Source organism: Crotalus tigris, unplaced genomic scaffold (assembly GCF_016545835.1).
Source record: "Crotalus tigris isolate CLP2741 ecotype Arizona unplaced genomic scaffold, ASM1654583v1 scf7180000019302.1197242, whole genome shotgun sequence".
In the NCBI taxonomy this organism is placed as follows: domain Eukaryota; kingdom Metazoa; phylum Chordata; class Lepidosauria; order Squamata; family Viperidae; genus Crotalus; species Crotalus tigris.
Genome location: NW_024097477.1, coordinates 465,413 through 479,747, shown reverse-complemented (window position 1 = coordinate 479,747; position 14,335 = coordinate 465,413).

The following is a 14,335-nucleotide window of genomic DNA, read 5'->3' as shown; positions in this document are numbered from 1 at the left end:
CTTTCAGTATTCTATTGATTGGCCCTTCTCCCTCTTTGTTGTATTATTTGATGCCAAGGAATAAATTGAAAATAGGTCATTAGAGAGAGAAAAGACTAGTTATTTTTGCCCGCACTTCTGATTTCCAAAGAGGGGTGGAAGGGGGTTAACTGCAACAATGGATGGGGGATCCCTTACTAAGATAACAACTTTGAAGGCCTCATGGTGTTTTAGAAACACAGTAAAAAAGTGGTTCATAGATGTGAATCTCCACAATTTCAAACTACATTTTTTACTCAGAAGTAACTACTCTTTAAAAGCTGTGTAGTTTATTTCAAGTAAGATATTTAAAAAAAAAAAAAAAAAAAAAGAATAAGAAAATGTGGCTTGTGAAAGTCCCATAATCCATGTGGGCATTTATTCTAACTACCTTTTTTCAATAAACTGACAATCTACTTCTGTTAACTAATGCAGTCAAGATAATCTGAAATTTCTCAGCAGCCTTTCAGAAAGACATTATTTTTTTTCCTTTCTTTTACCCACAGAAAAATCATCTTTAGCAGAGCCTTCTTTAAATATTGTTCTAAATGTTCTGAGATGGATTGACAAGCACCCATCATCATTCATGCAAACAGTATTCCAAAATAACAATAAATGTGAGACCTTGTGATATGTGCAAAGTGATAATGGGCAAGTTGTCAATACATCTAAAAATGTTGAGGGGGAGGGGCACAAAAACAGGGCTATGTGAGTTAAATTATTTGTAGGAACATTGTAGAAAATGAACTCCAGAAACTTTAAGAAAAGTTGTCTTGGAAGAAGGACCATGGATTCAGAAACTTTTTATTGGTAATCAAGATAGACCTTGTAGAAGTCTCTCTATTTATACAGAGATCCCTAGCTAAGATATATGTAGTATCTGGTCATATTTAATTGAATTTCATGGTTTGTCTCAATGCAAGTAGCCTTTGACTTACAACAGTTCATTTAGTGACTGTTCAAAGTTACAACGGTACTGGAAAAAAGTAACTAATGACCATTTTTCACACTTACGACTGTTGTAGCATCCCCTTGGTCACATGATCAAAATTCAGATACTTGGCAACTGATTCATATTTATGATGGTTGCAGTGTCCTGGGATCATGTGATCAAGCTTCTGTGACCTTCTGACAAGCAAAGTCAATGGGGAAGCCAGATTTACTTCACAACTGTGATACTAACTTAACAATTGCAGTGATTCACTTAACAACTTTGGCAAGAGGAGTCATACAGCGGGGCAAAATTCACTTAACTCAGCTGTGGGTCATACATTTGAGGACCGCCTATATCAATGTTCTCCCATGGAATGGAAAAAATCAGAGTTCTAGCTTGCAGATGAGACAAAGGGGCCGAGATGTGATTCCTTCAAATCTAATCACTGCATTGTTTCAAACAGAGTTCCTTTTTCTTAATTTGCTGGCCTGTGTCCAAGAGAGGTTGTGGAAATGTCTTGCAACAGTCAAGTAACTGTTGGCCTACAGCCATGGAAAGCAGCATGGAGGCTCCTAAGGAAGTAAAATGACAGCTAACCTAGCCGATTGCTTTAAAGAGGGACTTGGAGATTATACCTTTTAAATAAACAATTCATGAGTGAAATGGGCAGCTGCCTTATGGGCTCCATGCACTTTTGCCTGTCCCAGCTTCTGCCAGTAGCTTCCGGCCTGCACCATTGAGATTGGCACAGGAACAAGGAACAGATACCTCTTTCTTCTCCTGGCAAAAAGCCAGCTAAGGTTTCTCTGGTTGAGACTAAGATCTTTTGACATGCTGTCTTAAGGTATCTGTCTCTAGACTGTGGATCACAGGAAGTTATTTCTGGTCTCAGCATTGCTGAAAGTGGTTGCATCTAAGCTACTAAACAGCTACCCAATCACAGTCATCAGATGAAGTGGAGCAAGTGATATCCCATGCATCATGGCAGCATTGTACAAATGAGGCAGATTATACAATTTGTGTCAGTCCCTTCATGAAGCTGACACAAATGATGTACTTCATGATGTCATGGTAGCTTCTGCTAGGAACTGCCTCTTAGAGCAGAAAGTCAGTTACAACCTCTTTAAAAGAGCTTGAATGAGAGGGGAAAGCACAAATGAAATACAGAGTATTATTTCAAATGGAGGTACATTGGAGCAGTGCTTTGATGGATAGGTAAGGCTTGCAGAAGGAAAAAAAATGAAATGATAACAAACATATTTTACATTGATGAAAGGAAGATTACATTTCCTCCCAGTAATTTACCCTTAATTTTAACCATTTTCTTATAGTTTCAAATTATAGGAAGGTCGTCTTAGATTTGTTAAGAAGCAGAAACTTTTCTCTCTAATCTTCCTATTTATTAGAAGGCTTAGACAAAGGAGTGTATTCAGGCTGTCTTCCTTTCAGATAAATATTATTATCAAAATGCTGGGTGAGATGGACTTGTTACATTTCTCCTAACATTACATTTGACAGGCCGAACCAATGAATATCTGACATAACAGATTCACAGGCAGCTTTTCCAATATAAAGGCCTTGTAAAAAGACTGTGGCTGAAGCCAAATATCTAAATTATTTCTTTGCAATTTTGGATTTCAGTTTAAATACTGATGAACTGGGATTTGTTTGTATGGCTAAGACTTAGTACAAGGTGATCATTCAACCATGGTGATTTGTAAACCCTGATATATGGCTTAGCATGATAGAGGATGTCAACTCAGTCCATAATGACTTGTTCAACAAACCATGTCATAGCAAACTCATGGCTTGTATCCAATTACCCAGTACATTATCAGGTTGTTTTTATTTTCCAACTGCCTAATCAACAAAAGTGGGAAGGGGAGGGGAGGAGAGGAGAGGAAAGGAGAGGAGGGGAGGGAAGGGGAGGGGAAAGGAACCACCAAATGCCAAACACATTTTTTTCATTAAGGAATATTTTAATTCTACGAATATCTAATATACCTAAATATGTGGCTGCCTATGTGTGGGTATATGTCAATATTGGCATGATGGCAAGCTTAGAATTGAGACAAAGGTCCTCTTTTTTGTATCACACATACAAAAGAGATGAATCTCTAGTTGTGACTCCAAATTTGTTATTTTGCAGATTTTAGTATTCACCACTGTGGAGCCTGTTGGTCACTAATAAGGGCTTCCATATTTCACAGTCAAGAGATATATTGGTATCACATAATACATGATTGCATTAAAGGTTAGCTTCTGGCTAAAATCATATGTGTTATCTAGAGATAATTGACAATTATTTTCCCTCTATGCTCAGTCCCAAAGCAACCGAAGCATTTATTATGATTGCTCAAAAAAGTCTTAAAATGGAATTTTGCCACCCTTTAGAAATAAATCAATAAATAATAACTAAAGCCTACAAAGTCTATTTACTTGTTTGTAATGTGAGTCTTCTGTATAAATAATAACTGTATGCATTGGATTTTTTTAGGTACACAAGGCATAAGAAACTCTAGCAAAGAATTGTTTGATAATTAGACGCTGAGTAACTTGTAAATGTCTTAACAAATAAAAGATAAATATATTGTTTGATAAAATTTAGTGTGATGTGACACAGTATTCCCCACACACATTTTTTTTTTTAACTCCTGTGTACTGAATGAGAGATTTAGGTAGCTAAGCAACACAGCCCATATTGCAGATTTGATAATCAAGTGTACCTCTTGCACATAATTTTGGGGGATTGTTGAAAATTTTAAAAACCAAACAGAAAACACACTATCATCAGTATGCCGAAAGCACAAACAATGGAATGTACATAGGAAGGAAGTGGCTGTGAAGGCAGATAACATTTGGCTTAAATATTAAATAATAAACATTAGAATTTTTGTGTTTTCCCTCCATTTGCTACATAACATTAATTAGCTGGTACGTTTTATATATATATAAAACAAAGATCCATCCAGTACTATAATATATCAAATAGAGTCCTATCTTCTGTCCCTACTTGTAAATCTTTGTAAATCTTTTTTTTTTCATCCATCTACTCATCCACTTTTGGGTGTACAGAACATATTTCTCTAATAAAAGAGCATAAATGTAGTAAAAGGTTGAACTCTGCAGTTCTTGGTGCTCTCTTGCAGATGACATTAAACTGGCAGGAATAGCCAACACCCCAGAAGACAAGCTCAGGACTTAAAAAAATCTTGACAAACTTGAACAATGGGCCCTATCCAACAAAATGAGTTTTAATGTGGAGAAAAGCAAAGTTTTACATTTAGGCAGGAAAAATCAAAGATATAAGTTCAGATTAGGTGAGACCTGGCTCAAAAACAGTAACTGTGAGAGGGACCTTGGAGTCCTAGTGGACAATCACTTGACTATGAGCCAGCAACGTGTTGCAGTCGCCAAAAAAGATAATACAATCTTGGGTTGTATAAGCAGAGGAGTGAAATATTAGTACCACTCTATAAAACCCTAGTGAGACTACACCTGGAAAACTGCAACCAATTTTGTTCACCATACTACAAAAAAGATGTTGAGACCTTGGAAAAAGTTCAGAGAAGAGCAACTAAGATGATCCAAGGCCTGGAGACTAAAACATATGAAGAACGGATGCAGGACTTGGGTTTGGCTACTCTAAAGAAAAGAAGAAATAGGGTTAACATGATAACAATATTCCAGTATTTGAGACGCTGCCACAAAGAAGAGGGAGTCAAATTATTCTCCAAAGCACCCAGAGGGCAGGACAAGAAACAATGTTTGGAAACTGATCAAGGAGAGAAGCAACCTGGAATTAAGGAGAAACCTCCTAACAGTGAGGACAATTAACCAGTGGAACAGCTTGCCTCCAGAAATTGTGGATGCTCCATCACAGGAGGTTTTTAAGAAAAGACTGGACAGTTACTTGTCTGAGATGGTATAGATTGTCCCACTTGAGTTGGGGGCTGGACTAGAAGACCTCCAAGGTCCCTTCCATCTCTGTTCTATTCTATTCTATTCTATTCTATTCTATTCTATTCTATTCTATTCTATTCTATTTTTGGTTGTTTGCTTGCAGACATTTCATTACCCAACTAGGAAATGTTATCAGTGTAGTAAGTGTGAGTTTTGTTGTCTGTTCATTTGTAATAATTTGCCCTTTTTGTGAGGGTGAGGTTTACTCTTTGGTAGCTCCTTGATTTAAGTATTGTTTTCTCCTGGTTGTTTGTCCGGTACTGACCCCTGCTTATCTGAATATGGGTTGCTGGATTGGATGTAGTCTTTTTTACTTTTTACATTCTTCCTAGGCTTTTAATTTGGATGGTGTGTTAATGTGGTTTATCTCTGTGTGTCTATTGATGGCTGATTTATCTGAATGCCAAGTTTCCAGGGATTCTCTAGCAATATTTGAACATGTCTTGTTCTATGATAGCAGCAGTTTCCCAGTTGAAACTCTAATTGACTTTGTCCATGTTTTGTAAGTTTAAAGAGCTTTCCTTGTGTCTTCTGACAGCTAGTTGGTGTTCACAGATGTTCTCTGCCTTTTAGTCCTCCAAATTATAGATTCGTTTAGATTCCAGTCTAATATTTGCAAATCAAAATAGTCTGAAATTGTCCAATACATGCATTACGTAGAAAGGTTCCTGTTACCTCCTAGAGTGTTATTGACAGCAATCTATGCTGCTCCTTTTACCACTTGGAAAGGATTTTCTTTTACAGTAGAGAGCAGATGTAACTTGAGTCAACGCTTACAGGAACTGCAGCTATGAATTTTTCATACAAACAAAGGATGCTAAGACCTGGATTAGTTGTTTTATTAAACATACAAGCACCGAATCTTTAGGGAGGACATTCCGTACAATTATGGAGCTGTGATTGATACTATGGATAAAACAGCTTTACTGATGCTAATACCTAATTTGCTTCAGCAATTCACTTTGGAGAAATCTGACAAGAAAGAAATGGCAATTTGCTTCAAGAACTGGGATTTAAATAGGACCATGCTCTTCAAAAAGTCAGAAAAGAGAAATGGTTGTGTTGTACAAACTAACCTATTGGTCCTCCAAAGGAAAAGCCACATTTTTCAAATAAAAATTGGAATCTTATGAAACATTTCAAAATCATATCTCGGTTGAGTTTTTTTAGGGGGTGTGTGTGTGTGTTTGTGTGTGTGTGTGTGTGTGTGTGAATTGTTAGAGCCATCACTCTTCATGATGCAGAAGTTACATTTGTGAAGTTTGTGCAGGTGTACATGGAGGCACACAGTTGATATATCTTCTTTCGAATGTGTATCTATCTATTTTTTCCCCATTTCCCTTTACTAAAAAGATAAAATAAATCTAATGAAGTCATACCCTCTATGCTGGTTTTGCATCATTAAAAAGCCAAAGAAAGAAATAAAAGAAAAGTGCAGGAACAAAGAATGGATTCAACCTTACATAAAAGGCTGACCCATTTCATATAAGCTAATGCAACTTGCTTTCTGTTTAATGATTTTTGCATTTGTCAGAAGATCTAATGGGAGTGTTCACACTGAGCTTTCCGTCGCTCGTTCTTTGTATTGTATTTAGCACTGGAAATGCTCTGGATCCTGGTGGGTTTGCCTGAATCAAGTTTTGTGCTTTGAGGCGAGCTGTCTAAACCATTCCTTTGACTGATAACCAACAGGTATCCGGTAATAGATAGAGCAATGCTATCGCTATACATATTCTCATGTTCAGATGGTCCCCAAATCTCCTTGGCTGCATGTGAGCAGGATTTTTAATGTTTGTTTAAAATTAGAGATGAAATCAAATTTCCCTGAAGTCAATTTTTGTAGCCATGTCTGTGAGAGCTTTTTTGTTTAATTGAGAATGCAACAAATGAGTTAATAAAATCCCTAAGGAGGAACCATTAATTGTGCTACTCTGGGTTAGGAATCTGTTGGAGCGTATCTATTTCTACTGAGAAAGTGGGAATTGTGGTCCCTCGCTTTTTGTGTGCTTACAAGTAGATGGAGAATGTTGAGAATTCATTAGTTGTTGGAGACATCTTATCTGCCTCGAAATCATTGAAAAAGTTAGTCTTTTCTGCATCATATTAGATTCCGTGGTCTTGTGTTCGTTCCTGTTCCCATTCCATTGCAAAGCTTTTTTTTTGTTCTGCTCACTTAGTTTCCAAAGCAAAGTGAAGTGGAGAAATTTTAGTTTGGTTGTCCCAAAGGTGCTTTTTCAAGAGGCAGCTGGATTTTCTTTTTTTTTTTCTTTGAAGAGGTTTCGCTTCTCATCCAAAAAGCTTCTTCCGCTTCTCTTGGATGAGAAACAAAATGTAATAGTAATAGTAATAGTAGTAAAGTTGGAAGGGACCTTGGAGGTCATTGAGTGCAACCCCCTGCTCAGGCAGGAAACCCTACACCATTTTGGACAAATGGCTGTCCAGTCTCTTCTTAAAAACTTCCAGTGTTGGAGCATTTACTGCTTCTGGAGGGAGGCTGTTCCACTGATTAATTGTTCTCACTGTCAGGAAGTTCTCCTTAGTTCTAGGTTGCTTCTCTCCTTGATTAGTTTCCACCCGTTGCTTCTTGTCCTGCCTTCAGGTGCTTTGGAGAATAGCTTGACTGCCTCTTCTTTGTGGCAGCCCCTGAGATACTGGAAGACTGCTATCATGTCCACCCTCATCCTTCTCTTCATTAAACTAGACATACCCAATTCTAGCAACCATCCCTTATATGATTTAGCCTCCAGTCCCCAGTCCCCAAGTCCTCTTGTCTTCAAAGAAAAATAAGAAAGTCCAGCTGCCTCTTGAAAAAGCACCTTTGGGACAACCATGACGTGAGAAGCACCATAGACATTTTATTTTGGCTATGTTTTAGTTGGCTTGCTGCAGATCCTGATTAGGGCTGAGAGGGATTGATGTTCCCAGTCACCTCAACGGTGTTTGTGCCGAAAGGAGGACTAGAATCTGAGTCTTCCCATTCTTAGCCTCTACCTTAACCACAATATCATGCTGGGTCCACTTTTGATGCCAATTGATTCTTGACTGTGCTAATTGGCATGAGCAAGATTTGTTTGCCTCACAAACCATCAGCCTACCAATCATATTTTGATGTTACACAGCTGACCAAATTATTCTGCCAATATTTACCAATTCTGCAGCCAACAACATGCTTGAGAGCACAAATAAGTTTATTCACTATTTTCAGATTGCTGCTGGAATCCAGGTTAGTTAGCACAACTGAACATTATGTGCTTCCTACCAAATTCCCCCCAAATATTCTAATGTTGTAATCCTATATATATATAGGTCTGTGGTTGTTCGGGTTTTCTCCCGCGTAAAATTGGAAGTGTCTTGGCGACGTTTCATCTTCAAGCTGGTGTTTTCAGCTTCGTGCTTTGAGCAGCAATGTGTGGTCTTAGCTGTTTCTTCCTTTTAACTGCCAGTGGGGGTATGAACTGATTGGGTGGGAGCTTGGCTGTGTTCTGATTGGGTGGAGGTGTGTTCTGAATGGTTAGGGGCTTGGCTGTGCTCTGATTGGCTGGGGGAGTGTTCTGTTTGGTTGTGCTCAGGTTAGTCTGAGTTGCAGAGGGGTTTGAGATTTCGGGCTGCCTTGCTATTTTTTGGCTTCGCGTTCGTGGTCGTGCTTCCTCTTCATGGAGGGTGTCAGTTTGCTTCATGTATGGATTGGAGGGGTTTAAAGTGGCTAATGATGCAGCTGTGGTCTGGCTTCTGGTTTGTGGTCGTGCCTCGTCATCGGTGTGGCTTTGGGTTTGTTTTTTGCATGGATGTGTGGTGGTGACCTCCTGTGTGGTTTTTGTGGGTGTGGGTCTGGTATCATTTTTTGTGTTAGGGAGTCGTTTGTCAATAAGGGTGGGTTTCCAAATGACTGGTAGGCGGGAGGTATCATCTCGCTTGTTCATGCTGTGTGGGCGTATATATATGTTTTCTGAGGTTTTCGCGGGTATTTGTAGGTAGGTCTTTGGTTGTTCGGGTTTTCTCCCGCGTAAAATTGTAAGTGTCTTGGCGACGTTTCGACGAAGTCCCATTCATCATCTTCAGGCTGGTGTTTTCAGCTTCGTGCTTTGAGCAGCAATGCTTCGTGCTTTGAGCAGCAATTATATATATAATAAAGTAAGGCTACTTTTTTTAAAAAAATGACAGCTAATTTTGAATAAGAATAAACTAGTCTATCACATTTATATATAATGCAGAGATAAGTTAATGATGGAAATATATGGATATACATGGTTACTTAGATTTAGATCTATGGAAAGAAATACAGATGTAGACAGATGCAGAAATTGTTGTTTTTACCCTTGTTTCCAAGTTGGAATTTATACATTGAATTCAGGTTTAGCCTTGATTAGAAGAATGCTAGTCAACAAAACTTAAATCTCATTAATTGAGGATTTAATCCCAGAACTGAGTTGCCTCTTACTCCTCTGGCATGCATTCGTTTCCTCCTGGGAATCCAGACTACACTCCATCACAGTTTGTGACTTAGGAAAAATAGTATCTAAATGTTTGTGTCCACCAAAAAGCAACATAAAGCAAAGCATAATAATCTAGTCCTTGGTGCTATTGGAGGTTGGCTGTTTTCTTGCAGATGTTTCATGATCAAACTAGGTAACCTCACTAATGCTGAAATCAACCAAGCTCAGAGAGCACCAAAGATTCCACAGTTCAACCCTGAGTTACAAATATTCTCTTCTATCAGTATAGTAGCCTAGATTAGAAGCAGGCAACTTGCAGCCTTCAAAAGCCTGATGGGCTATAAGTGCTAGCATCCTTCATCATCAGCAATACTTGGTAAAGATTTTGGAAATTGCAGTTCAGTTCCATCTTCATGGATTCCCTCTCTATCTGCGATGCAGATGTCATATTTTGGAGAATTGCAATGAGGAAGAAATGCAAATGTAACACCGGAGGGGGGAAAAAAATTCTGCAAGATCCCAATCAGATTTCTAGTATAACTCAGAGTCTGCCAGACTTTCTACTCTGCATTATGAGAGGGAGGTCGATTGGTTATGAATGGAATTATCACTTCATTCATAGCCTTTGAGCCTGGAATGAAAGGAAATTAGAAATGCATTCAGCCAGGAAATGATTTAAAATAGCCCTGAATAGAAGGGAAAATGTGGGGCAAGAGGACTTAATAGCCGGCACCCCGTGTGCCTGCAGAGCTAATGAGCCACATTCCGGACTAACAGAGGTGGACCTTCTTAGCTAAATTATGATTAGACCTATCATGCTAGCACGGAAGTCCATTTGCTGCATTGAAAGAAGGATTTTGTCCAATACACTGCATGGTTAATGTTCTGCAAATGGTTCCCATATTAACATGCTAGTACTAGAAAAGGACTGGGAGCAATTATCTTTTGAATTGGCAAGAATGTACCCTTAGCTACAGGCATTTTTAAATAGGCTGATATTTTGTATGTTTTTCAGTGGGAGAACCCCTTGCTCAATCAGATGGAGGTAAAAATAGAATTCTACTTAAGAAAAGAAACTTGAGGAAAACCAAACCCATCCCTCTCAGTCCTGGAATAGCTGTGACTCTGCAGCTTAAATTTCATTTAACCGAACCGGAATTCATAATTTCTTAGATAATTATGCCTTCAGCACAATAGCTTTACCACAATCTATTCACGAGAAGGAATTGATTAATACCGTAACAGGTAGGAGATGATTCAGATTTAAAAATCAATTCCATTCTTATGCTTGCCAGAAGATTTAAGTTTCAGTGTGGAACTTATCAAATGTGGTTAAATTCCAAGTTGCTCCTCTTCTGTTAAGACTTCTTCACTATTAAGACCATTAAAATATAGTAGCTATTCCGTCACATCATTGCAGGCTGTAGTGTGAGCAAGTTCCCTCTGGCTGTGAAATAATTATTTTTTCAATTAATTGCTTAGTTTGATTAATGTCTCCAGTGATATGTTTTCTTATTGTTTAATACAATATAATTGGGTTAAAAATTTCGGGAAACAGGGATGCACATCACTCAGAATCATTAAACAAGGGAGAAAGGGAGGGAGGGAGGGAAGGAAAGAAGGAAGGAAGGAAAGAAGGAAGGAAGGAAAGAAAGAAAGAAAGAAAGAAAGAAAGAAAGAAAGAAAGAAAGAAAGAAAGAAAGAAAGAAGAAAAGAAGGAAGGAAGGAAGGAAGGAAGGAAGGAAGGAAGGAAGGAAGGAAGGAAGGAAGGAAGGAAGGCTTATTGTCAGTTATAGGTAGCAAACCATGCACAGTTCAACTACACTTGGAGGACACAGATTATCCATCTCTAAATTAAGAATAATTAGTGCTAATATTCAGACTTCAAATTCTCCTGTTTGCATCCAAACCAAATGAGGCCATTGTATGGAGGCGGGGTGGTGGTGGTGGTGGGGCAGAAGCAATGATGCCCTCATGGAATCTGGCAAGATGAGATGCCAAATTTTCAATAATTTTACTCCAAGATCTTACATGATCTCATTGGACTATATAGATTTTTTTTTCTTTTTTTAAAAAAAAATGTGGGTACACACTAATAACTCTTCCTGATTGTGTTATGGGATTATAACACTAAATCTTGATTGGTTCACTGAGTGGCATGCAACAGCTAATTGCTCAAGACTAAAAACAATAAAATATAGTACCAAATTTACCTCCTGTGAAGCCATGGTCAATGAACATATATCTTAATTAGTTTAATAAGCCAAACATTGAACATCAAGAAAATAAGTGATTAGTAAATCTCCTCAAATAGGCTTCAGTGAAATGTGCTCCCATTTTGCAGGCATAATAAACATTTGGAGAATTGTATTATTTAACATTCACTTGCCCACATGGATCCAAATGATGCATATTTGGGGCTGTGCAATAAAACAGAGTTAGCTGGTTAGCCATCAATCAGAAGCTAAGTCGGAGCTAATAGTTTTCCCTGGCGGAAAAATACAGAGAAAGGATTATGAATTTGGAGTCATGGAGCCTTTATGCAGTAATATTGGAGGGGGGACGTATCCTACTTTCTATAACAGGGAACAATAGGCAATTTTGAGAGGAGACAGAATCAGGGCTGTAAAAAAATAATAAATAATAAAATAATAAAAAAGCTTAGCAAAAAAAAGTTGCAATGTCTGAGCATAAATAGAGAATATTATACACTGCTTTCCTCTTAGAGCTGAATATATATTATATTTTTTCCCCAGGAAGACAGACTGATAAGTCTGGATTCTTTATTTTCAGCTCTGGCTTCATCCTTAGCTTCTGCTCATGACCAAGACCTACTATGTCCTAGTCTTTGATTTAGTCCTTGGTTTTATTTTAAGGGATCAAAGAACCATCATTAAGGGCTTTTTGTACATGTACGGGGGTTGGTGAAATCAACATTTCTTGTGATTCCTCCTACCTCTGTTATTATAAATCATCAAATTTGCAGACAACACCAAGCTGGCAGGAATAGCCAACACTCCAGAAGACAGACTTAGGATACAGGAGGATCTGGACAGACTTAAACACTGGGCGCTATCTAACAAAATGAAATTCAATGGTGAAAAAAGTAAGGGTCTAAATTTAGGCAAGAAAAACCAAATGTACAGGTATAGTATAGGAGGTACCTTGCTCAATAGTAGTAACTGTGAGAGGGACCTCAGAGTCCTAGTGGACAATCACTTAAATATGAACCAGCAGTGTGCTGCAGCTGCCAAAAAGACCAACACAGTGCTAGGCTGCATTAACAGAGGGACAGAATCAAGATCACGTGAAGTATTAATACCACTTTACAATGCCTTGGTAAGGCCACATTTGGAATATTGCATCCAGTTTTGGTCACCACGATGTAAAAAAGATGCTGAGACTCTAGAAAGAGTACAGAGAAGAGCAACAAAGATGATTAGGGGACTGGAGGCTAAAACATATAAGGAATGGTTGCTGGAATTGGGTATGTCTAGTTTAATGAAGAGAAGGACGAGGGGGGACACGAAAGCAGTATTCCAATATCTCAGGGGCTGCCACAAAGAAGAGGGAGTCAAGCTATTTTCCAAGGCGCCTGAAGGCAGGACAAGAAGCAACAGATGGAAACTAATCAAGGAGAGTAGCAACCTAGAACTAAGGAGAAACTTCCTGACAGTTAGAACAATTAACCAGTGGAACAACCTGCCTCCAGAAGTGGTGAATGCTCCAACACTGGAAGTTTTTAAGAAGAGACTGGACAGCCATTTGTCCTGAAATGGTATAGGGTTTCCTGCCTGAGCAGGGGGTTGGACTAGATGACCTCCAATTATTATTATTATTTATTATTATTATTATTATTATTATTATTATTATTATTAATCATCGCACAGTCAGCCAGACGTTCAGACTGGATTTGGCATTTTGTCTACCTATCGAGTCCTTACCCAGGACCTGGGATAGGCAGATGTGGATGTTTGATGGTATTACAGATATCGTCGCAGGATGGAAGCAGTTCCTAGTAAGGCTGCCTTTTGCAATTGACTAATGGCAAATTTGTCAATGCCAATGGTGTTCAAGTGGTGCTCCAGTTTTTTGGGATTGCACCCAAGGAGCCTTTTACTATTGGTACTACCCTTGCTTGCTTTTGCCACAGTCTTTCTATTTCTATTTGTAGGTCTTTGTATTTTGTTATCTTCTCCAGTTCTTTCTCGTCTATTCTGCTGTCTCCAGGCACTGCCACATCCACTATCCAGACTTTTTTGTCTTTCTTATCGACAATTGTTAAGTCTGGGGTGTTATGTTGCAGTGCTTGTCTGTTTGAATTCTGAAGTCCCAGAGCAGTTTAATTTTATCATTTTCTATGACTTTCTCTATTTTATGATCCCACCAGTTTTTGCTTACAGGCAAATGATATTTCTTGCAGATCTTCCAATGCACCATTGTTGCTACTTTGTCATGCCGCTGCTTGTAGTCAGTCTGTGCAATCTTCTTGCAACAGCTTACCAGGTGGTCCACTGTTTCTTCAGCCATTATTATTATTGTTGTTGTTGTTGTTGTTATTACTATTATTATTATTATTATTATTATTAACAGCATCTGTTCTTGGATTTCAGCAACATTTCTTGGCAATGTTATTTACAGCTAGCTAAGTCACTCTCCCACCCTCCTTCTCTTGTGCATTTTTTACTGATGACCAACAAAGAAAAAAATGAAGCTCTGGGTTGAGATTCAAAATGCATTCTGAATGGAACTCATCTTCTCCTACTGAACATAATGCAGCTTAAATATTCTCTAATAAGATATGTATGGACTCTGTATTGTTTTCTTAAGCCATAACTAGATCCAAAATCAGAATCAGAACAGAGCTGGAAGGGACCTTGGAGGTCTTCTAGTCCAGGCCCCTGCTCAAGCAGGAGATCCTATACCATTTCAGACAAGTGGCTGTCCAGTCTCTTCCTAAAACTTCCAGTGATGAAGCACCCACAAC